We start from the raw sequence: 26361 nt of genomic DNA, 5'->3' as shown, positions 1-26361 counted from the left end.
AGGCAGTGCATTCCAATCTCCAACCACCCTCAGTGTGAAAAAATTCCCCCTCAGATCCCCTCTATACTTCCTATCTCTCACCTTATACCTATGCTCACTTGATTTAGACAGCCCCATAATGAAAAAGGTTCTCACTAACTAACCCCCCCCCCACCTCATAATTTTGTATGTCCTTCATCAAATAAACAGCTGCACAGGTTCTTTAACTAACATGAGAATGTTTACACGTAGAAAGGGTGGGAACAGTAATGGGAATCTGGAGGATAGTGAATTGCTTAAGATACGTGGGACAATGTTGATAAACTGCTGCACAGGAAGAAATAAATCCACTTCAAAGTAGAGAAGGAAATAATGAGCTAATGACTTTCAGTCCAAAGCACTCAGCTGGTTCAGACTGGAACAAGAAGCTATCCGAAAAGAAGTGCTGCCAAACATGCTGCACAGGGAGGCCCAGAGAAACATCGGCAGCGGGTCCTGGGTTCAATTCCCAATCTGTACTGAATTAGCTGACTGAGAACATTACCTGGAATTGTGCTGAAATGCTGGAAGCCTGCAAGTTTTTCAAAGGATCTGAACCCCAATAAAGACTGAGCAATCATGGCTGACATCCAGAGAAAGGGAAATAGAGGGAACTAGGTATTCACCTAAATCAAAACACAAAATATAAGAACACACAGCAAAACAGAATGAAAAAAATAATCATTTCAGTCTCATCACTTTTTATCAGAACTATAAGAAGAGTTCTGAGCAAACACAGTGCCAGGGAAAAAAGCAAAGATAAAATATCCTTATTCGTCACAGGTACATCGAAACACACAGTGAAATACATTTTTTGCGTAGCGTGTTCTGGGGGCAGCCTGCAAGTGTCGCCACGTTTCCGGCACCAACATAGCATGCCCACAACTTCCTAACCTATACATCTTTTGGAATGTGGGAGGAAACCGGAGCACCCGGAGGAAACCCACACAGACACAGGCAGAACGTACAAACTCCTTACAGACAGTGCCCAGATTTGAACCCGGGTCGCTGGCACTGTAAAGCATTACACTAACCACTACACTACCGTGCCTGCCTGACTGGAGTAAGTAGGGAAACGTGGGAGGAGCAGGAGTTGGGTGGGTGCATCAGCACTCCAAAGCAGTGATAAGAGGGAATAACAAAGGGAAAATGCTATAATAGGATGGAGAGTTTAAATGCTGAAGGGACAATAGTTAATAAATGCTGAAGGGACAATAGTTAAAGAGAAATGAAGGTGATGATGGGGTGTAAAAAAACAAAAGGCACGTTGAGGTTGACCTAAATAAGTCTATGGGTGGAGCTGAGCAAGCGAAACTGACTAAACCAGCAAAAGGCTTCTGCTCCAGAGGTCACAGTTTGCTCACTCCACCTACATAATGTGATGTGTTTTGCCAAGCTAAGCAGAAATCCTACATTTAAGAAGGTTGTTTCAGAGGAAGCTTCAAGAAAAGAGGCCTTCCTGTTGGGTCAGCACTCAGCTTACATCCAGATACTGGGAAAGTTCAAGCCCAGGAATTCCTCTGCAACAAAACTCACAAGGAGCAAGAAACAATACTGTGAAAAGTTGCCAACACCCAGGTCATCGAGTGACTGACACTATCAATCACCATGGACCTGTGGTGGAGTAGCACGTCCGTCAATGGGAAGGCAGGATGTAAACTGCTGTTCAGCTTCAAAAAATTGTGATTCAAAATCAAAGCCAATCTGCAGTCCCCCCTTGGGAATTAATATAAAGAATTGTCCACGGGTTAATCTCTGCAACATTAATTATAGAACTAAGATCTAACTGCAAATCAGATTCAGAATTTCAGCACAGTCATTTTATGTAAAAAACCCTTGGAATCGTTCCAGTGTAAATAATTTTATTAATACAGTGTAATTTGCATTTTGGACAATATCTAAGAGTGATCCACATCACACCAGAGTTGTGAGTGTAATATGTTATCCTCCATTGAATGTCACAATTTAAAAATATCTATGCAAATGAACAGAAATATAAAAAAATCAGCATGGGAAAACCCTTTTTTTATACAATTTAGAATATCCTAATGAAATGGTTTCTTATAATGACACCATTCATTCAAATGATAATTCAAGAGAAACAAAGGACTGCAGATGCTGGAATCTGGATGAAAAACACTCTGATGCTGGAGGAACTCAGCAGGCCAGGCAGCATCCGTGGAGAAAAGCAGGCGGTCAATGTTTCGGGTCAGGACCCTTCTTCAGGACTGAAGATAGGAAAGGGGGAAACCCAATATATATAGGAGGGAAAAGCAGAGAAGTGATAGGTGGACAAAAGAGGGAGGTGGGGTGGGCACAGGGTGGTGATAGGTAGATACAGGTAAGAGATAGCGATAGGCAGGTGCAGGGGAGGAGGGGAGAGCAGATCCACCGGGGGATGGGTCAAAGGTAAGAAGAGAGAGAAAAAAAAAGAGGCTAGGAAAGGGAAGAAGAGAAGAAGCATGGTGGGGGGGAGGGGATTGTGGGGAAGGGGGGGTGGGGATTACCTGAAGTGGAAGAATTCAATGTTCATGCCATTAGGCTGCAAGGTTCCAAGACGGAAAATGAGGTGCTGTTCCTCCAGTTTGCACTTGGAATTCTTCTGGCAGTGGAGGAGGCCGAGGACTGACATATCAGTGATAGTGTGGGAGGGGAAGTTGAAGTGACTGGCAACAGGGAGATGCAGATCGCGGTTTCGGATGGAGTGCAGGTGTTCTGCAAAAAGGTCACCTAGTCTGTGTTTGGTCTCACCAATGTAGAGGAGGCCACACTTGGAGCACCAAATGCAGTAGATGATATTAAGGGAGGTGCAGATGAATCTCTGTCTCACCTGAAAGGACTGTTTGGGTCCCTGGATGGAGGTGATGGAGGTGGTGTAGGGGCAGGTGTTGTACCTATGGTGGGGGCAGTGGAAATTTCCCAGGGTGGGAGTGGGATGGGTGGGGGAGGAGGAGTGAACAAGGGAGTCGCAGAGAGAGCGGTCCCTGCAAAAGGCAGAAAGGGGTGGTGAGGGGAAGATATGCTTGGTGGTGGGGTCCCGTTGGAAATAGCAGAAGTGGCGGAGAAAGATGTGTTGGATACATAGGCTGGTGGGATGAAATGTGAGGAAAAGGGGGATCCTATCCCTGTTGGGTCTGGGAAGGGTGCGGGTGAGAGTGGGGGTGCGAAAAATGGCAGAGGAACAGGTGCGAGCTCTCTCGACCACAGTCAGGGAGAAGCCCCAGTTAGAAAAGAAGTTGGACATCTCAGATGTCCTGGAGTGGAAAGCCTCACCATGGGAGCAGATGCGGCAGAAGTGGAGAAATTGAGAAAAAGGGATAGCATCCTTGCAAGGGACAGGGTGGGAAGAGCTGTAATTGAGGTAGCTGTGGGCGTCAGTGGGTTTGTAGAAGATGTCGGTGGATAAGTAATCTCCTGAGATGGAGATGGAAACATCGAGGAAGGAGAGAGAGGTGTCAGAGATAGCCCAAGTGAATTAGAGAGCTGGGTGAAAATTAATGGTGAAATTTATGAAACTATCGATTCTCCTGGTGGCCGAGGCAGGAAGAAGAAGGGACCGGCCAGAGAGAAAAAAAAAATTATGAAACTATCGAGTTCTGCACAGGTACAAGAGGTGGCACCAATGCAGTCGTCGATATAGCGGAGAAAGAATTGAGGAATGGGGCCGGAGTAGGTTTGGAACAGAGAATGTTCAATGTAGCCAATGAAAAGGCAGCATAGCTGGGGCCATGCGAGTGCCCATAGCTATGCCCTTGGTCTGTAGAAAGCGAGAGGAATCGAAAGTGAAGTTGTTAAGAGTGAGGACAAGTTCAGCCAGGCGGAGGAGAGTGTTAGTGGAAGGGGACTGGTTCTGTCTCTGGTCAAGAAAGAAGCAGAGGGCAGTGAAGCCATCATGATGGGGAATAGGGGTATATAGGGGACTGGACGTCCATGGTGAAGATGAGGGTGTGCGTGCTGGAGAACTTAAAGCTATGGAAGAGAAATGGTAATTCATCCATATAGCATGATTGATCAGAATTATTGGTCTGAATGACTTTTATTTATTTGATCTCATTTCATCCCTTCACTCCATCAAAATATTGATTTCACTGCCATTGGGTTAGAATTCTGGAGCTCTGTCCCTAATAATGACTGGGAGTATCTTCACAACAAGGGCTGAAGTAGTTCAAGTAAAAAATCAGCACCATCCTTTGAGGTGGTAATTATGGATGGGTAATAAATGTCTCTGCTACGTACGTCCCAAGGATGAATCTTAGCAATTATTGTTGGATATGGTTTAAGGTTCAGTGGTTATTAATCACTCGCTAATAACCAACAGAATGGTCATTATGTTATGTGACAACTGACATCAGGCTTCTGTGGTCAGAGGTTTTCACTGTCAAACCTGATTCTGTCCTTACTCACAGTTTAAAAGAGCATGACCAACCAGGTTTCTTAGATAATGATCAAAAGCAACATCACTGGCCATTTCTCATCTCCCCAACCCAGTGGAATTGATATGACTTATAACGTAACAACCGGAATTCAAGCCCCAGGAGAATTTCTGGCCAGCTACTCATTGAATAGCAAAAGAAGCAAACTGTTAGAGGAACTCAGCAGGCCAAGCAGCATCTGTGGAGGCAAAGGATGGTCAGTATTTCGGGTTGAGAGCCTGCATCAGGGACTGAGAGTGTAGAGGGAAGACAGCCGGTATAAAGAGGAGAGAGGAAGTGGTGAGATAGGTGATAGGTGGAACCAGGTGAGGTGGGGTACGATAGGTGAGGAGAGGGGGAGAGGGGTGTTTGAAGACAGAAGTTGGTGTGTGTTAAGTGGAAACAGATGAAAAAAAATATAAGGTTAGGCAGATGAAGCCAGGTGGGAGAGGGGAATGGAAGGTAGAGACAAAGACTGCAAGGTGATAAATGGAACCCTATGAGTGAGGGATGATCAGCAGATGGGGGAGAGAAAAGGAAAGGTAGGCCAAGGGAGAAACCCAGGTGGATAGGTGTGGGTGACGGGCAGAAGGAACCAAGTGGGGGAGGGTAATGAATCTAGGTATGGAGAGTGGTAGGAAAGGTGAACGAAGGGAGATGGAACCTAGGTGGTCCAGCAGGAGTGGGAAAGGAACACGGGGGTGGGGGTGGGGGGGGGGGGGGGGGGGGTGGAGTTGTGGGTTACCTGAAACTGGAAAATTCAGTGTTCATACCATTGGATTTCAGGCTACCCAAGTGGAATATGAGGTGTTGTACTCATTGAATAAACTCACTGATGAATTGGACAGAAATTCCATCTGATTAATAGCTAGAATCGGCAGTAGGAATGATTAAGCAGAATAATTTACAGTGTTACCTAGCCTAGTTATTCAGCTTGATTATTGAGGTTATTTAGAACAATTATATCACAGACAACGTTACCACTTCTGCTTTGTCACGCACGATACACATGAGCTGATAGCTCAAGATATATTAAAGCACTCAGTAATATGACAAAGGGCCTTTCTCGCATTTAGCTGATGAATTGGCTTTTGTCCAAACAGGGACCAATTTTAAACATATGACTTCAAGTTCCAGAGTGCATGGCAAAGACTCAGAGAATAAGTAACTTGAGTAAAATATTAAAAATCTAAGTAAAATTGAAGTTACATGTATCCCAATTAAGAACCACTCTCCTCCCCCCAACCATTCCACAGCCTGGTTATCCACCAGAATCCCCGACAGGGGAAAATGAAACTTTACTCTGCAGCACACAGTCTCCGAGTTTAGCCTAAATTGAGAGAGGAGCCCTTGATTTACATGGTAGCTGCAACGTTTTGAAAAGCTGAGACTGGTCCAACCGTCCTGACCCATTATCTGCCCACCTGCTGTTAGCAGGCTTGTGTGCAGTGGTTGGTGATGTCGTCAGTTAGTTCCATTGTGGTTTCTGAGGTGTTCTCACAGTCTGTGCGTCAACACGAACCAGGATCAAAAATGAGAGCCGCAGTTACCCACCAGACTTTATTCTCCACCAAGGGAAGGGAGGTAAAAGGCATACCAGGTAGAGCAAGTAGAAGCAAAGTTATTTTAACTTAGATTTTTATGTAAAAGAATTTGAAATATGTATTTTGTCTTTGAAATATTGCTACTGTAGGGCAGTACAGTTATGCAGCTAATAGAGCTGTTGACTCACAGCTCCAGTGACCCTGGTTCAATTCAGTGTTGTCGGTGTGGAGTTTGGATGTTCTCCCTGTGACTGCATGGGTTTCCTCCAGGTGCTCTTGTTTCCTCTGACATCTCAAAGGCATATAGGCTGGTAGGTTAATTGGTCACTGCATATTGCCCCTAGTGTGTAGGTGAGTCTGACAATTTTCGGGGGGGGGGGGGGTTCATGAGAATCTGGGGAAAATCAAAGAGGATTAGTGTAAGTGCATGTCTGATGGTTGCTGTGGACTTGGTGGGCTGAAGGGCCTGCTTCTATGCTGCATTGCTCTTTAGAACATATAACATAGAACACTGCAGCACAGTACAGGCCCTTCAGCCCACAATGTTGTGCCGACATTTTATCCTGCTCTAAGATCTATGTAACCCTTCACCCCCACATAGCCCCCTATTTTTCTATCATATAGTATTATTATGCAAAACCACTGTCTGCCGTTCAGTTTTTCTGTGATCATAATTTCAGGGATTTAGAGCTTTCCACATTTGAAGATAATTCTCAAGAAATTAACTTCAGGATGTGCAGAACTCCTTTGAGCTATCAGTTGTCCAAGAATTAAATTGCTTCAAACCTAACTCACAGTAATGATCTTGAATCTAACCAGGTGAAATATCCATAAGAGAAGCCAGTTATGAATGAGGAACTGTTACTGAGTGAAACATATTTTCAAAAACAGTTGCTTGTCAGGATTGTCAACATGGGGAAGTTCCAGCCACATGACCCCAGTCAAACCACACAGTAAAAATATCACTGCGGGATAAACTTAACTGACGTAAATAGCACCAGTCAAACTATTTCGCACCCACCAGCCACTGGTTACTTCTCAATCACTTCTTGCACGTACCATTTATTGGGTTATTTTAAATCCTGAAACAATGCCAGAAATGTTTTCCCGGACAATAAATAAAGGAAATGCAATGTCACAAGGGTGTCATGGGAGAATAAAAATAGGTGTGCTGTGTCGGTCTAATAAGTTTCAGATCCAATTATTTTCCTGCTGTGATGATTTTAAAGTCTATTTCTGAGCTCCTTTGGACAGATAATGTGTTTACTTGGCTTAGGCAACAGGTTAAAGGTACCTAGAAACAAAAATCTTGGAGCAGTGAGTTTGTTTTCATGAACTAGAATGAACAAAAACATATAACTACTGTATATATAGGTACTCCTCAGTTTACAAACTATCAACTTGCAAACTTTTACTCTTTATGGTACTTGTCCTCTATTTACTGAGCTTTCCACCAGAATGAAAAACACCCAATCCACACCTTAATGCAGTTCTTAATGCCTCCCATGTTGATTTGTCTTGGCTAAAGTCAAAGAGGCCCACTTGTTATTGGGATTCATCACAATTTATTCTCTGCATCCTTCGAGATGTCTTCCCAGCATCAGTGGTTCTGAGGATTGCACCTCCTCTAAGAAATGATGATAAGCTATTACTACCAAGCTGAATGAAATGAATTGAAGCAAAAAGATGAGTATCTGGTGGACATCAGCCGTTTGTTAAATCTTGTCGACAGTCCATACTATCCTTAATGATGCTGACAAAATAAAACTTAGTGCCCAAAATGTTATCCCTGGAAGCGCATTGCATGTTATGAAGGACAAAGATGTTATAATGAAGAGAATGGAAAAGGGAAGATCAGAACCAACAGCATGTACCCCCTGAGTTTGTTGATTAAGGATAAGGTGGGGTCACTATGGCAAGACTTGAAAGAACGTGAGACAAGTGATGAATCTTTTGAAATTACTGATGTGTAAGAGACCGGCATAACTGGTTTGAAGTCTTTGAGAAACATGCAAACCTGCACAATATTCGTCTTGGCACAGATACAGTTGTGGCAGAAAATCTCCGCAAGGAACTGAAATGAATCATTCAGGAAGGTGGCTACTCTCCCAAACAAGAAATGAGACAGGGCTCTATTGGAAGAGTATAATCTCACTCATGTTCATCTCAAGGGATGAGAAAACTCTTTCAGGCTTCAAGGCAGCTGAAAAGGCTGGTATTGATGAATAGCTCAGGATGGTGTGGAAGTGTTATTGGCATTTCACGGCAAAGAGCTTACAAACAAAGAGTAAGAGGTCACTGACAGAGAACCACCGCAACTAAAACAGCTCCAGCTTCCTCCACATCGATGAGACCAGGCTCAGACTAGGCAACTGCTTTGCCAAGCACCTGTTCTCCATCCACCTTGGCCTTTTGGAGCTCTCAGTTGCTAGTCATATTAATTCCCCTCCCCATCCCCACACCAGCCTATCTGTCCTCAGCCTCCTCGACTGCCAGAGTGAGGCTAAACGCAAACTAGAGGAACAGCACCTCATATTCTACCTGGGTAGTCTACAACCCGACGGTATGAACATTGAACTGCTCCCCCTGTCATTTTTAAGAACATAAGAAATAGAAGCAGGAGTAGGCCACCTGGCCCATCGAGCCTGCTCCGCCATTCAATAAGATCATGGCTGATCTGGCCACAGACTCAGCTCCACCTAGCTGCCATTTCTCCATAACCCTTAATTCCCCTACTATGCAAAAATCTAACTAACTGTCTCTTAAATATCTTTAATAAGGTAGACTCTACTGCTTCCCTGGGCAGATAATTCCACAGATTCACTACTCTTTGGGAAAAGCAGTTCCTCCTCATCTCCATCCTAAATCTATTCCTCCCAAATCTTGAGGCTATGTCCCCTAGTTCTAGTCTCACCTACCAGTGGAAACAACCTTCCTGCCTCTATCTTGTCTATCCCTTTCATAATTTTAGATGTTTCTGTAAGATCCCCTCTCATTCTTCTGAATTCCAATGAGTATAGTCCCAGGTGACTCAATCTCTCTTCATAGTGTTACGGACTCAGTGAAAGTCCCTTTAAGATAGAGAGTGTGTGTGTATGTGTGTGTGGGGCATGCTTACGTCAATAGAAGATAAAGGACGTAATGACATTGTTGAAGAGGTTAGAAGAAGAAGAAGGAGAGAGAGAGAGAAGGGAGAGAGACACCAGCCTGCTTGTTTTCTCTATCGATGGATGAGAAACAATAACTGTGTTTGCCACTGAAATCCATGTATGGAAGTTGGAAGTAATCCGGTGGAGTTCACTTTGTTGCTGACCTGTAGAAGGAAACAGGTATTTGTGTGTGGACGACCACGGTTCGGATGCTTTCGGGGTGAGGAAGTCACTACCGAGTAAACACTGGAGTGTCGTTTGGGTTCCATCGTGGAACATTTGGATTTCGTATGTACTCTCTCTATGTTTTTCTACATCTACATCTTATCTTCAGACAACGGTGGTTGTTGAAGAAGCCCTTGCTCATGTTTCACCTTATGGCTTGCGGAACTGAACTTTAAGAACCATTCCGGAACTGGGAGTTTTGGACTTTGTCACACACACACACGACAAGTTTAGTTTTGGGGTTAACGTTCGAGGTTTAACATTTTTGAATTCTAACATACTAACATTTTTACTTTTATTTTACGTATTATCATAAGTAGTGATTAATAAAATAGTTTTTAACACTGAATCATGCTCAGTGTGTTTCTTTTGTTGCTGGTTTGTGACAATAGGTTAACGCCCTCATCTCCAGAATGAACTTGGTGAACCTCCTCTGCACCACCTCCAAAGCCAGTATATCTTTCCTCAAGTAAGGAGACGAGCTGCACACAGTTCTCCAGGTGTGACCTCACCGGTACCTGTACGGTTGCAGCATAACCTACCTGCTCTTAAATTCAATCCCTCTAGCAATGAAGACCACGTTCCATTTGCCTTCTTGATAACCTGTTGCACCTGCAAACCAACCTTTGTGATTCATGCACAAGCACTCCCAAGTCCCTCTGCACCATTTAAATAATAATCTGATCTTCTATTTTTTCTACCAAAGTGGATGATCTCGCATTTACCAACTTTGTACTCATCAGGACCAGGGGACTTGTCTACCTTTAGGTCCACTAGTTTGCTCATCACTGCCTCTTTAGTGACAGCAATTGTATTGAGGTCTTCACCTCCCATCGCGTCCATAGCATCTCTCTTTGGCATGTTAGATGTGTCCTCCACCATGAAGACCGACACAAAATAGTCGTTCAAAGCTTCAGCCATTTCCACGTCTTGGAACCTTGCAGCCTAATGGCATGAACATTGAATTCACCCACTTTAATAATCTACTCAATCACCCCACCCCACACACCATCCCACCCCCAACCATGCCTCTTTTTTTTCCCCTTTCCCAGCCTACCCCTGTTTTTTCTACCCTTTTTTCTTCCTTACCTTTGACCCATCCCTGGGTGGATCTGCTCTCCCCTCCTCCCCCCGCACCTGCCTATCACTATCTCTTACCTGCATGGACCTATCACCCCCTTGTGCCCACTCCGCCTCCCCTCTTTTATCCATCTATCACTGCTCTGCTTTTCCCTCATATATATTGGGCTTCCCCTTACCCTATCTTCAGTCCTGAAGAAGGGTCCTGACCAGAAATGTTGACCGCCTGCTTTTCTCCATGGATGCTGCCTGGAGTGCTGAGTTCCCCCAGCATCATTGTGTTTTTCATCTAGATATTCCAGCATCTGCAGTCCTTTGTTTCGTCACATTACTCAATATTAATTCCCCCTTCTCATCTTCCAAGGGACCTATGTTCACTTTAGCAACCCTTTTCCACTTTATATAATTATAAAAGCTTTTACTAATTATTTTTATATTTTTTGCTAGTTTACTGTCATAACCTATCTTTCTTGCTTAGTGGTTCTTTGTTGCTTTGTAAACTTTTCCTAATCTTCCAGTTTCCCACCACTCTTGGTGACTTTGTATGCATGATCTTATAGTTTGATGCTTTCTCTTATTTTCTTAGTTACCCTTACTGTGCTTGCTTTTAACTGGAATATACTTCTGTTGAGAACTGTGAAAAACCTCTTTGAAAGTCTTCCACTGTTGGTCAACTGTCCAACCATATAATCTGTGTTTCCAGCCTACGCTAGCCAACTCCTACCTCATCTCATTGTTGTCTCCCTTGTTTAGGCATAATACACTAGTTTTAGATCAAACTGTTGCACCCTCTATTTGTATGAAAAATTCAATCATACTGTGATCATTCTTTCCAAGAGGATCCCTACCTACAAGATCGTTAATTTTACCTGTCTCATTGCACAGGACCAGATCTAAGATAGCATTTTCCCTTGTAGGTTCACTAACATGCTGTTCAAGAAAGCTATCATGGATGCATTCTATGAAGTTCTCCTCAAGATTGCCTTGACCCACTTGATCCGCCCAATCTATGTACAAGTTAAAGTCCCCCATGACAGCTGCTGTTCCCTTCTTATATGCATCAGGTATTTCTTATTCCTATCCTGATCTACCCAGTTCCTCCAACACCCACACAAGCACTTCATCACCCTGCTTCTTTCCCCTCCTCCACCCACTCTATTTGCTCATCACCTACACACTCTTCCCACTGAGTACCCTCCCCCTACAGTTCCCATCTGCCCACCTCACCTTCTTTATTTGATTTTATGCTCCACCTTCCTTGTCTATCAGATTTCATCACCTTCGGTCCTTATCCCCTCCACCTATCACCTCCCACCCTCTGTTGTTATTTCCACCCTTCCCTCCTCCATCTGCCTATCACCCTTCCTCACTTGGATCCACCTATCGTTTGCCAGCTCTTGCTTCATCCCTTCCCCTCAGACCTTTATACTGATCATCTCCCCTCCATCTTTCAGTCCAGATGAAGGGTCTCAACCTGAAACGTCAGCAGTCCATTTCCCTCCACAGATGCTGCCTGACCCACTGAGTTCCTCCAGCTTCGTGTTTGTCACTGTGAAAAGGCTTTGGAGGTATTCTTCCACAATGAGAAAGTGACAGCCATCTTCAAGAACAACTGTGGCTCTATACAGTGCAGCATTAGGTGTGACTGCATGATGGAAAATGACATGGTTTTGCTATGAGGAGATTCATCAGATGAAGGAGAAAACTGTCTAGATTTCTGTTGACATCTTCTTTAAGATTTGTTCATCAGCCACTCAGTAGTAGTCACAGGCCTCGCCATGAACATCGCAAACTCCCTCGAGCTCAGGTTCACAGAAATCAAAGAATTACAGATGTTGGAAATCTGATATAAACACTGAAAATGCTGGAAACACTCAGCAGCTCAGGCAGCATCAATGGAAAGAGAAACAGTCAACCTTTCAGGTTGAAGGCCATTCAACAGAACCAGGAAACATCCCAGAGAAGATAGGGAGATGGATGGTTAGGACAAAGAGAATATTTGTGATCATCAGGTCAGGATTGGCTACGGTCGCCATGGGGATAAGTAGTGGTTGATTGGTTAATGTCAGTGGTTAGAGAGTGAAAGGAGTGCAGACTGTTGTGAAATGCAGGGCAGTTGGACATGCCCGGCTCAGATTCACCAACAACCAAACACCAGTGACAACTCTGCCTCTCACCTCCTTGAGCAGCTGGTAGGTCACCAGCCAATGTCTTATTTAGACAGAGGGAAGGGTGGTAGAGCAGGAGATCTAAAGCCATAAAGAAGCAGAGTGATCCTGGGACAGTGCTTCCAGCAGCTGACGTGAAAGTTTAGAGAAGGACATTGGAAGATTTAGGAAGATGCATTTGGTGTCCACAGTTGAAAGTTGCAGAATCAGATAATCCTGCTACATTTTAACTACCTTTATAGGTGTAAACTTAATCTAAAAGGCAAGTAACATTAATGAGTAAACTGTGAGTCACAGTGTCAGGGCAATCCAGTTGGAGTAATTTTATCATTCATCCTTGAAAAGGATGGGGTGCGATAATGGCAAACCAGTTTATCCTGCTTTGTTTAAATAACAAAGAAGCAGTGAGAGTGATGTGGAAGAGCACAGCAATCCTCATTGACTGGAGTAGGCCACAGAGACCTCAGCAGTCTGTCTTTCAGCTGTGTGTCCCCTGATATTGCAGGCACATGCATTACATATCATTACTGCTCCCATACCCTGCTCAAATGCTGATTATTCACTATGAAATCTTCACAGCCAAACCAGATCCTTTTCTTGTGCATTCTGATGAACATCATGAAAGCAAGCCTTCTCTCCATTGACTCAATCTACACTTCTCACCACCTTGGAAAAGCAGCCAGCGTAATCAAAGACCCCTCCCACCAGAGTCATTTTCTCTTCTCCCACCTTCCATCGGGCAGAAGGTACAAAACACACACCACCAGGCTCAAGAACAACTTATATCCCACTGTCAAAAGACTTTTAAACAGATTTCTTGTATGTTAAAGATGAACTCTTGACCTCATCTTCATCTACCTCATCATAGACCTTGCACCTTATTGTCTATCTGCACTGCACTTTCTCTGTAACTGTAACACTATATTCTGCATTCTGTTACAGATTTTACTACCTCAAAGTACTTATGTTTTTGAAATGTATGGATTGCTTGCAAAACTAAGTTTTTCACTGTATCTCAGTACGTGTGCCAATAATAAATCAACACTAATGAATTAACTGAAAGAAGTCAGGAATGAGAAACTTGGTTGATGCCATTGTATCTGGGTGTAGGTCCGTTTGCACAGTGCAGGCTAGAAATTGAGACTAGGCCATTCCTGGAGTATTCCTGGGGTATGCAACTCAGGGGAATGTTTATTGTGTTGCAATCACATCCACTGGACATCATGATAAGATTTTCATTCCACTTCAAATCTGTGGGTGAATTCTTTGTAAATTCATGAAACTACTTTCAGAAAAATGGTGTAGTTTTACAATTTTCCATCCAGCCTTAGAAGTGCTGACACAGAGCAGCAGTCAATTCAGATATACCAAATTTTCATTTCTATTGCGATTGATTTCTAAAATGAGCAGGTTAACTACTGCACTAAATTATTACGCACTAGTGCAATGAAAATCCATTGGCCTTTTTCAGAGAAATGGTAGATGGAATTCAGTGGGAAAACCTGTGTGAGTTGTATCTACACAGTCATTGTGGAGCAAGTGGCTTCACTCTGCATTATCATCCTTCAATGTTGTAACTCACAAGGATACATCAGAAAACAGCTAGGTCTACTCCACTCAAGCACTGGCTTAAAGCTATAACTTTGTATCTGAATTGAAATTCTTATGAGGAATCGCTGACCTAATATGTAAGACTGTATACTTACAAGGGTGAAATGTGCAGGAGCAGAAGTTCAAGCAGACAAACTAAAATTGAGATTTCATCATAAGCCCTGGTGCCTTTTGGGGCTAGAGGTTAGCCTGATTGAGACTTGATTTCTAGTCAAGGAACTGGAAGGTCCAAGATCTCACCTACAAGTATGAGGATGTGAGGGGTGGGCAGGTAATAGGGGACAAATCATTCCTAAATTACAATTCTGGCAGGTGTTCACTTGACTCTGTGGTTGGAAAGGGGAAGTGGTCTGATTCCCTACACATAGGGAGGTGACCCTGGAGAGGGCTCTCTATCCAAGAGTCTGAGGATCCAACAGGGTGAGATTTGATACCCGACATTGGGAGAGGTCCCAAGCTGGGGGATTTGTATGGGATGGGAGCACTTTGTGATAGTGTTGAAGTATGATTCTCTCCAATTCACCTCCTTCCTTCACCAGGCACCTGGTCACCCGCCCAATATATCCGATTGACACAGTCAAATTTTGTTTGATAACTCTCTTTAAGATCGCTTTGGAAAAATGTGCATTTTAAAGATGTTATATAAATACATCTTCTATTTTTGTTTTGTGAGTTCCTGGTTTGCAAGAATTCTTCAGAGTGATTAGTTGTTCAACCAGCCTTACGACATCATACACCAAGGATTCCCCTTGAACAGATGTCTGGCAGTAAGAAAATTGTAGGGTAAGGTCCCACCACACGGACATCTTCATGGGTGACTTGCATTGAAATTAGCTGGAAGTCATATCAATACAGTTGACCATAAATTCCAGGCATAAGTTCTAATCCCACCACAGTAGTTAGGGGACTTTAAGTAACCATGAAAGAAAGAAAATCTAGTTTTAGCAATGGGGGTGACCATGAAACTACCAGATGGTTGTAAAACTGCACCTAGTTTACTTTTGGAAGGTAATCTGTTTGCAATCCCTGGCCAATATATGACTTCAAACTCACGCCACAGAAAAGTTACCAAAAATCAAAAACACTGCAAATGCTGGAAATCTGAAATAAAAATAGAAAGTGCTGGAAACATCCAGCAGGGCAGGCTGCATATAAGGGAGGGGAAATCGAGTTAATATTTCCGGTCAATGAACTTTCATTAGAACCAGTGAAGTGTGAAAACAAGTTGCAGAGATGGGGAGTGAGGATGGGGGAATGTAAGCAGAGGGAATGTCTTTTTCCGTTCGTGTCAGAACTGACCAGTCGGCCATCTCTCCACAGATGCTGACTGATTTGTTGGCTTTTTCCAACACTCTCTTCTGTTTCAGATGTCCAACAACTGCTGTGTTCTGCCTTTCACAGTTCCAGCAGTGCCCTCTACTTGCCCTCCTCTGTCTAATAGCCAGATCACTCTGCAAGCATTGTTTCACCTGAACAAATTTGGTCCCCACCCAATCACAGGCGTTCCGTCAGTTCTCCCCACCTGCATTCTGCCCCCTCCCCCATCCCCAGCTCCTCTCTTCTGAATTGTTCTTGACTTGAAACGTTTCTTCTCTCCACAGAATGCTGCCTGACCTGTTCAGTATCTCCAACCTTTTCTGTTCTTACCACAGGAATGAGTTGAATTTTAACCATTTGCTGAAATGACCAAGTAAGCCTTATGGTTGAATCAAAATTGCCACATACTTCATTTCAAGAGCCAAGAATTGGGATGAACTTATGAGTTCAGAGAGACAGTCAATGCCTACTCAAAGACCTCATCAATTGCGACTCCACCCGTAACGTGAACACTCTTTACTCCGTCCCATAGCAACCTATTCACTCTTGATGGGGTGGGGACTTGGATGTTTCATCGTAACACCACTGAAGCCCTGCGTACGTCATGGGTGTTAGAGAGTTGCTGAGCCTCTCCCCACCATCTCCTGTCTTTTTGGTTTCTGGTTTTCTGTCTCACTTCTGCTTTCAGGTTTCTTTTCCCTTGAAGCTGGTGGAGCTTCCTACCCAGGAACACCTGGTGTTTGCGGTTACTTAGTTCTTCCATCTCCTGATCGTTCTCACCAAACCAGCCTTGCCGCCACTCCTGACCAACAAGAAGCTGAAAAGGCCTCTTCCCAACTAAAGAACAAAAAGTCCTCAGAGGTAGAATGTTTCCTCACTGTAATTTTAAAACTTGGCAGTGAATCCATAACCACATCTAGGAAGAGGAGGATATGCCAGAGGACATCATGTTGCTGCAAGCATGACCTAGCTACTACCATGGCACTGCATGCCACCGCTGTCCTGGATTTTACCATAGTGTAGGGTATTACCACAGCACTGGATTTACCCAAGCACTGCATGCCATCATTTTCCCAAATACTACTGTACCGATAACAAAACACTTCTGGATATTATCCTAGCACTGAATATCACTACAATTCTCAATATCACTACAGTCTTGGATATTACCACAGCAGTGAATACTGTATTACAGGACTAGATACCACTCAAGTTCTGGATACATCCATAGCACTGGATACCATTACACTACATTCCCTCTCCTTTTATAATAATATCTTTAACCCTGTCCATTCCTTTGAGCCACTCTTGAACTCATCAGATTCTTACACAATATATCTTTAAATTTACCTGTCCATTTACAGGGAAGGCCCTTTAACTGTCATGTCCACACTAAGGAGCAATCAAGGTTCTTGATCTTGTTAAGTTCCACATTTACAAATCATTGAGTAGTTTACCAAGACTTCAACGACAAATAAATAGCTTCATGCTGTTAAATGCTCTCAATTACTGAAGCATAGAAGCTAAATTAATGGGATTGGTTCCTATAACTTTAGGCTTAGTGATGCTCCAAAGAACTGCTAAATAAGTAGTTATTCTTGATATTAGCAAAGTCTTGCCATCAAGGCCCTTCCTTGAACAACTACCCATTCACCAATCTTTTGGAGTGTCAATAAGTCCAAAATTATAGTTGTCAATCCCACCAACCTACTTTTCATGTTTTGATAAATGTTTCAGTAATTGCACCAATTAGAGAAATTTATAGGAATTTGAAATGGAAGGAAGCAGAATAAAGATGGACAATTGAGTCCTAAGGAGAACTAATAGCTCATAATAATTAACCAGGGGATGGATGCAATTAAAAAGGAGCACTGAAGGATAGCGTGACTGCCAAAGTGAAGATACAATTGCCACTTTCCAAATCCCACCAACTATTTGGCCCCAGATCTCTAACATTGCTCAAAAGCCCAGCTTCAGCAAAGCTATATCTGATCTCTTTAATCTTGATGAGAACAGACCTTTATATTAAAACATTTTATCTGAGATGTGTCTCTTCCAAGATCGATGTCTTGCTGATGGGCAAAAGTGAATGGCTCTTCAAAGGTCACACAAGAGATGCTAATTCAATACCTTACAATATATTTGAAATGCTACTTAATGACACGGTTTCAAAAATTGCAACGTACAGAAAGCTATGATGTAACATCTAATCCAAATGTGGGCATAAATTCCTTAGCCTCACTAACCATCTAAGGTCTACCAAAGTTTCTTCATTTCAATGTCACTCTATTGAGTCACATCTAGCATTTCAGGTTATGCTGGTTTTCAAGTTGCTATGCTTCTTCCCTCCCCCATCAGATTTCTGAACAGTCCATGAACCCATGAACACCACCTTGTTATTTCTTCTTTTTGCACCATGTATTTATTTTTGCAATTTATATTAATTTTATGTCTTTACACTATATTGCTGCCACAAAACAACAAATTTCACATCATTTAAGTCAGTGATAATAAATCTGTTTCTGATTCTGATTCTGACTGACACCTATTATTCAATGCAAATTGACCATGTTTAGTACATGCTAATTCACTTGGAACCAATCATATATGCACACATATTAATATCCCAGCATGAGGCCACAACACCAGCCATTCTTCATTCTCTGGTTGATCTTATCAAAAGTTCATATTCACATTTCATATTTCCTTACAACAAAGAAAGGGACTCTTCAGCCCATTGAGTCTACGCAAACTCTCCGAGCAATCCGTTAATCCCATCTCTCCACTTATTTTCCTGCACACTATTCTCTCTCACATCACCACCACCAATTCTCCCACCAACCACCTAACACTAGGGCTAACTTACAGTAACCAATGAACCTACCAACCAGCATGTCTTTAGAATGTGCAAGGAAACCAAAGCACCTGGGGGAAATCTTCACAGGGAGATCTTCACACAGGTCATCCAGAAAATGAAGGATAGCTTGTGTTGGATGACACATGTGGTCTCACACTGAGATACTGGTGTATGTGCAAGTATTATTGGCTCAATGGGAAGTAGCTAATATGTAGTAAAGAATGTCAATGTGCACTGAATAACGGGTCTTGGACATGGCACAGTGACCTGAGAACAGCATAATATGAAATGCTCAGTGTAACTCAAAAGAGTGAGATAGCATCAAAGCAAGTCAGAAGATCTTTGCTTATTTCATCTTATTGACCCTAATGCATCAGGCATTGGACGTATTATCAAACGCATACCTCTTAAATTAACAATGTCCGTAGGCAAGAACACAATATTTCCAAGAGAAATTTGTCAACTAAGCCTTGTTAATAACTCTTTCCTGACATTCTTACAATGCATTTGTGTGCATCTTTTAATCCCCCGGGTAGATTGATTTTCCAGCTTCTATTTTGAAATACCCTCAATCACACAAGATACGTGGAAGAACTTTACTATTCACTGTCGTATTTTAATAGCCTTTGTACTAATCAATGAACAGGAACCTCTCCTTTAATCATTTTCATAGCTTAGCAAAGTAAATGCTTAATGGAAAAATAACTCAGTACCCTTCTTCAAAAGAAACCACGGATTTTCTTTGATTTACAAATGTTCAAATTGTGAATTTTCATATAATGCCGTTAACTCTTTCGGGTATAAATCAATTTCTTGCTACTATGAATATCACGTCATTCTCTGCCAACAGGAATAACTGCACTAAAGTACCCTTAAGACATTTTATCCAGCTTTTTCAATTTATGAAATTTAGCTTAATAAAACAGATTCCAGCAATGCATCCCTTTTTTTAAATCAAGGAATCGCTGTACAGTGTGGAGTCTAAGTAGTGGAAGGACGTATTGCATTTCCTCAGAATATTACAACTTTCTATGCCTGCTTTATTCATGAGCCAGATTTCCTTTTATATGTAGGGGCTCAGATCCCGTAACCTGCCTGAGTCACTTCCCTCCCTCCCCCATGTTACCAGAACGGAGGCTGCGCCTATGACATCCTACTTCATCCTTGATACACAGACCCCTGATTATTATGCCAGGTTCCCTGTATGTTTCTCTGCCCCTCGCCCTGAGGGGTGACGTAAGAGGTCTCTCAGTGGGCCCTCCAGGAACTCCACTCCCAGGAACCATGACAGGACAATTCTGACTAAACTGATGTGCATTATTACTTAAGTCTCTGCAATGTGACATTTAGTAATTGCTGTCATCTCCGGTGTTATTGTCAATTATTCTGACTGTTAACATCAAATCAACAAGAAAGTGGGGCTAGGGTGAATTTGGAAGAAATATGCAAATTTGGCTCTCCCTGCTGGTGAGTAGGAGCATCTCCTTCTCAGGTTGTTGTTGGTTGAGTTCGCCAACCTTTCACTTTCCCAAGTCACAAATTTAATGGTAGATAATTGTCACTGGGTACGACGTACCACACTAGGGTCCAAGTGCCTGAAGAAGATGGAAGTCAGTAAAGATGGTAGTCTTTGTTTGCCTCAAGTGCAAGAGTGAAAAGTTCAGGAATCATCCATCCATGAAACCATACACATGCTAGAATCAGATAATGAAGTGGAAATGAGACTGCTAAGCAGTATCTATTGCACACCCAAGCAGGGTCTTTAGGACTATACACTGAAGGTTGCCTTGTTGATTGAAGAGGCAAACATACACTATCCCTGTAGCAAGCCATGGGCCAGGATGTGTATCTGATATAATTCAACCATTTTTCATTGAGGCAGAGCAAGATGTTTTTGAGCATGCATGTAAGAAAGATCCTCTGTATTATGGGAGAGGTGAACTGTTGAATCACAGATGGGAATCACAGATGGGTATTCTAGCCTGTCATTGTTCTGGGCTATAAGCATTAGCCAGGGATCATGGACATAGGTAGGATTCGAGTCACTCAGACTGAGAGACTACGTTCTTGATAAGGAGCATAGCGGCGGGAAGCAAAGGGACCTAAGAAGCACTGTGGTGCATTGGCTCTACCCCGGAAAATCATTGACCTGGGGCTTCTTGGGAAATGCAAAGAAGTCTCTAGATTGCAGACATGCAGACTAAGGTTCCAGGCTGCTGCTCCAAAGAAATAGCTATAAAAAATGGTCATTTGATAAATGCAATAACTTGTACAGTGAGAGAAAATGCAACCCAGGAGGACAGCGCAGATGTAGCTCTCTCTACAGCAGTGCTGATCAAGGTACAGACTGTAAAAGGAAATCACTGCAGAGGGAATTTGATGATCTTGGCAAAACACGAGATCTTCTTGGGAGGAGGTAAAACAACATTTTGGCCAAAGGTTGCAGATATTGGGCACTAAAGCAAATGACAGAAAGTCAACAAATAGACCAAATCAAAAGCATGATTTATACAGTAACTTGGATAATGGTTGAATGGTAGCATTCACAAACCTTGTTGGCAAGTAATTCAGAGGAAGAATCCATAATCTGTTTGAATAATATAAAAGAGGCAGGTCACAGAAGTTTCAGAACAGCAGCTGCTCCAAGAAATTTGGTTTGTCCCCTTTGACTCTCATCAACTTTTACCAATGTACCATAGAAAGCATCCTATCTGGATGGATCACGGCTTGGTATGGCAACTGCTCCGCCCAAGATTGCAAGAGGCTGCAGAGAGTTGTGGACACAGCCCAGCGCATCACGGGCACCAGCCTCCCCTCCTTGGACTCTGTCTTTACCTCTCATTGTCTTGGTGAAGCAGCCAGCATAATCAAAGACCCCACCCACCCGGGACATTATCTCTTCTCTCCTCTTCCATCAGGTAGAAGATACAAGAGCCTGAGGGCACGTACCACCAGACTTAAGGACAGCTTCTACCCCACTGTGATAAGACTATTGAACGGTTCCCTTATACAATGAGATGGACTATGAACTCACAATCTACCTTGTTGTGACCTTGCACCTTATTGCACTGCACTTTCTCTGTAGCTGTGACTACTCTGTACTGTTATTGTTTTTATCTGTACATCAATGCACTCTGTACGGACTCAATGTAACTGCACTGTGTAATGAATTGACCTGTACGATCGGTTTGTAAGACAAGCTTTTCACTGTACCTTGGTCCAAGTGACAATAATAAACCAATACCAATACCAATTAACCCTGTCCACACACAAGGTGAGAAGCAAAAAAATTCAGCACAAAGTGCTGCAGTAAGGTAATATTAATTGAGCCTGACATGGAGGATATTAATGAAGATTAGACTATGCAAGTTCTGGGGAAGACACTTGTTCTGAGAATTGCTGCATGGTCTAAATCAAGTGTGGATTGAGGCAGATGCTATGTGGAGGTAAATCAAAAGCTCTAAAGATCCTATGCAGAATCTCAACACAGAAAAGGACCTGTTAATGTCAGCCCAATACAGGGCAGCCTGTAAAACAGGCCAAAAATAGTCACGGTGGAGTTGAAAGCAGTGGAGATAATCCAGAAAGGAAGAGGCAAAGGAGAAGACATTATGACTGCACATGTGACAGCAAGAAAGAGAAAGGTCTATAATGATTCGGAGTTGGAGACAAGGTTCAGGATAATGGAAAGCCTTAAGAAGTAACCAAAGAAGAGCTTGTTGGAACTGAGTTTATGGTATCTAGAAGTATACCAAATGTACTGTGTAATTGTAACTACTGTAGTAGTTGTTAAGACACATTATTTTCTCTGTTAAATTTTGTATGAACAGTTAAGTGTATACAGGTGTCACCAAGAAAATTTTCATCAAAAAAATTCACAGTTGAGGAGACAATTAAGCTGAAACAGTACTTGCAAAACAAAATGTTGAACCAGATGTGTAGGAAGCCTGTTGGAGAGGTTTTCCACCAGAATTATCAGTGCCTACAGCAGATACTTCAGATTGCATTCAGGAGTTCAATACATGAAGAGACCAAGAGTTTAAATGAATTTAAAGGAGGTTGAATTTATAATTATATATAGGTGTAAATAGTTAACTGATTGTACAGTTACCTACATGAAAAAGGCAATGGTTTGTATGGATTTATTACTTGGAACACACAGAGGCAAATGAGGTGAGGTGTCAGTGATTGCCCTTAACCACAAGGCGCAATTTGAGGGATCAAGAAGCCTCAGTGAAACTGAGAACAACAGACACTGAAGACGCAATACTCCAGTAGGTGGAGTCTTATTTTGCACAAAGCAAAATGGTTGTGGTTGTTGGAGGTCAATCATCCATTGCAAGTCTTAGGCCCAGTCATCTTCAATGATATTCTTCTCATCATAACGTCATTGATGTAGGTATTTCACTGATGATTGCACAATGTTCAATTCCATTTGCAAATCTTCAGCAAATAAATCAGCCCACTCCTGCATGCAACAAGATCTAGACAACATACAGGCATGTACTAAGTGGCAGTTAACATTCCTGCCACAGAAGTTATCACGAACAAGAGAGAGTCAAACCATTTATACTTGCCCTACCTTTGCAAGGACCCCACCGTCAGCTTCCTGGGGGAAACAACTTGTTCCAGCACTAGCCATCCTGTGGCAAGTTACTCATCTCCCGATATCCCAAAGCTTTTCCATCATCGACGAGGCACAAGTCAGGAGTACGATGGAATACTGTCCATATGCCTGGATGAGTACAGCTCCAACAGTACACAAGAAACTCAGCACCATCTAATAGTACTCCATTTACCATCCCCAGACCTTTATTCACTCCACACGGATGCACTGTGACTGAAGTGTAGACCATGTACAAAAGACACTGCTGGAACTTAATCAGGCCACTCCAATAGCTTCTCCCAAACTCACAACAGGAACAAGGGCAGTAAGTGCATCACCTTCAAAACCACCACCTTGACAAAGTCAATTAAGGATAAACAATAAATGCTGGCCCTAGCCTTCCATGCCCAGATCCCAAAAATGAATAAATTGGAAAAATATTTTACCTCCCTGGCTCCTACATCAGTACCCTCTCCAGTTGCAGCAGTTGAACAGAGATATAATGAGAACCACACAAGTGCAGAAATGTGGTGGAAAAAGCCATTAATCTCACCAAGGGAAGACTTCATTGCCTGCAACAGTCTGGGGCACCCTGCATTATATGACAGTGGATGTGGAGACTCCATTCTGGAGTGCTGCAAGCTGTACAATCTTTAAACTGAGGATAGCAGCCAGTACTGGAGGAACAGGAATAAGGTGACTCAGAACCTAAGGCCTTGAGACAGGACTGGAGCACAAGGATCAGGAATAAGAAGACCAGCAGGGAGATGTCCCTGCTCAGCAGCAATACCTTTGTCTCCTAACTGAGTAGGGGAAAGACGAATGGACTGCAGGAGGTATAAGGTGATGCTAACTGAGTGATGTTTCTCCTGTAAAGTCATAATGCTCAATGCAAGCCAAATGACTTAATATACACAACAATCATCACCACCAATATAGTTCACCAACAATCAAGCAAAGCTAGTCCTGATAATGCAAACATCCAGTTTTGCAGCTGCACAGGATTAAATGTATCCCTGTCTCAGTTACTTAAATGTCTTGCCATAACGTCTCCTCTTAAAGAACATTTAAAAAAAACAATAGCAGGAATTGTGTCTCTTAGGAAAAAATTCCTGTAGTCATGTCTGTCAAAATGTTTTTATGGTATCTTGGAGGGACAACTGCACCCCTCCACCCACCACCCCAATCCCACCAGGCCTTCTGACTACTGATGTGGCTCATTGACCAGAACATGCATGATCCTTGCGAATGTCAGAACTATCTCACTCTCCCCTGTTGCCTCAATCTCAATGTTTAGCTGCCATTGGGGTGTTTGATCACCTTCTTCGATTGCTGCATGGTAAAATGTCAAGAGCAGTACAAGTATGGGAGAACTCCTGACTGGAATTGCACCAGTTCCCTTTTAACACTTCTTTCTGGGTATAAACAGCCAGAATGCAGTTTCAAACTTTTTATTTAATCAGTTTTGTAATTTTTCATTTAGGTCTTAGCACTAAACATAACCATGTGTTAGAAAACAAAAGTGGGTGCAATCCAACTTATGGGCATCTATATCTAAAAACTAAGGAATATATACAATTAGAAAAGACTTGTAGAATAATTGTTAACAGGTGCATTAACTAGAGAAATACCGAGGTCATAATTTTGATTTGGTGCTGACTTGTTTAATTGGCAGGACCAGTTTCCAGTGCTCTTACACCTTGACGAGAGAGTGCAGAAGCCCAATTTACGATTCTCCTCAGTTGCATTTAAAATTCCATCATCTTTTGCGCTGGTTTAGCTGATTTCAGCCAGATTGTGATGATGAAGCTAATGCAAATGTGTAAAATCCAGGCCAATGTATCATTTAGGAGCATTAATTAAAGGCTAAAAATACTTTATTGTGTTTAATTTGTTGCAATGCTCATTATTCTTGGAATGAGATTGATTGATTATTGCATACCCTTTGATTGTTATTTGGTCTATGTAATCAATCAGTTTCCAGCAACCCCATCCTTCTTACTTAATCTCATTTCTGCTTTATGTCACCCTGTCTGTCTTTGCTTATCTGCAGTGGACATGATTTATTTCCTTGTTATTCCTGTCAGGATTCCATCATGCAAATACATATTCATACAATTCTATTCAGCAGAGGTAATATCAATTCATAAAGTTGTTTTAGATAGACGTAAAAGACCCTTGTTTCCAAACTGGTCTTGACTATGATGAGAATGTACGTTTGGATGAAAGAACTTTGAACAGGTGTGCAGTTGGGTCCAACAGCCAAATTGTCAGATAATTATGTCAGTAACATAATTATCTCCAACTTTAAATGTGCTTTATGCAATACACAACTTACATAAACCTTAGCATAAATATCTATTGATTTGAATTAATAACTACTACATAATATTTTTAGCTCACAAACAAATATCATGAACTGAATGGCAACAGTATCTAATTTGATCGAATTTTACTATTCTCTCTTCTTTTCCAATTACTAAACCTTGCTTCCTTTCTTTCCTTGTTTCTCTTTTTAGCCTTTGCTACAGATCCACCCACTGCTTTCCTCTGTAAGGTGCATATCTTGGGCTCTGCATGTGCCAGAATAAGATAAGATATCTTCACTAGTCACAAGTACATCGAAACACACAGTGAAATGCATCTTTTTGCGGTAGAGTGTTCTGGGGGCAGCCCGCAAGTGTCGCCACGCTTCCGGCGCCAACATAGCATGCCCACAACTTCCTAACCTGTACATCTTTGGGATGTGGAAGGAAACCGGAGCACCCAGAGGAAACCCATGCAGACACGGGGAGAACGTAAAAACTGTCCTTCTGAGCTAGATCTACAACACACTGAGAGGACCAAGGATCCACCAGTTGCCTTCGACTTGATCCTCTCTCACTCTGCTTTTGAATTATACTCCTATGCTTTCATTACATGTTGTTCCATTTGTGGCCTAAGTGACCTCAATATAAACTTTCCTGAGCAACACAGTGATCCGACATCCTTGACAGGTAACCTGAATGTTGGGACTCTGGGTCAGTGATTTCTTTAAACTTCCTTTGTTTTCTCAGAGCCTGTTTTTTGTTGCACCACTTTACGTCTTCAACCTCCTTCACAGCCTGGCTTCATAACATAGACTCCTTGCCAGCTCTAGGGCCACGCTACCGCTGTCAGTACTGCCTTCATTCTCGGGGTCATGGAATAACAGGGAATATATTCACAGTCAATCATTGGTCTCTTTTATACTGTGCCCAAGTCTAAAAACAGCATGGTGCTAAAGCTTCCTAAAGCTATTTTGGGGAACAGAGCTGGTTAGTACAGTGGGGGCCAGCCAAAGGAACAAAATTTCCAAAGCCAGAAGCATTCCATATCCTCATCCGCATCCCCAG

The sequence above is a fragment of the Pristis pectinata genome, chromosome 2 (assembly GCF_009764475.1).
Source record: "Pristis pectinata isolate sPriPec2 chromosome 2, sPriPec2.1.pri, whole genome shotgun sequence".
In the NCBI taxonomy this organism is placed as follows: Eukaryota; Metazoa; Chordata; class Chondrichthyes; order Rhinopristiformes; family Pristidae; genus Pristis; species Pristis pectinata.
This window is presented reverse-complemented; position numbering follows the sequence as displayed.